Below are 262 nucleotides of genomic sequence, written 5' to 3' on the forward strand. Positions count from 1 at the left end.
TGCACTCATTGTTCCTGCCCAGTGGGGGCAATCCCTACTGCCCCGTGCCACATGGGGGGCTCTTCCACGAGCCCCCAGAACCTCCAAGGCCACTGCAGGAACGGTGAGTCCCGGGATTTTTTTCAGGGTTTTTTTTCTTAAAGGACCAGAGCTCAGGTAGGGAGGGCAGCCGTGGGGGAAGGGGGGATCTGGGGGAGTGAGAGGAGGGCGAGGGGCTCATGGGAGAGCACCCCATGCAGTGTGGGGCAGTGGGGGGCAGCAG

Source organism: Gavialis gangeticus, unplaced genomic scaffold (assembly GCF_001723915.1).
Source record: "Gavialis gangeticus isolate Ggan-Ray unplaced genomic scaffold, GavGan_comp1, whole genome shotgun sequence".
Lineage (NCBI taxonomy): Eukaryota > Metazoa > Chordata > Crocodylia > Gavialidae > Gavialis > Gavialis gangeticus.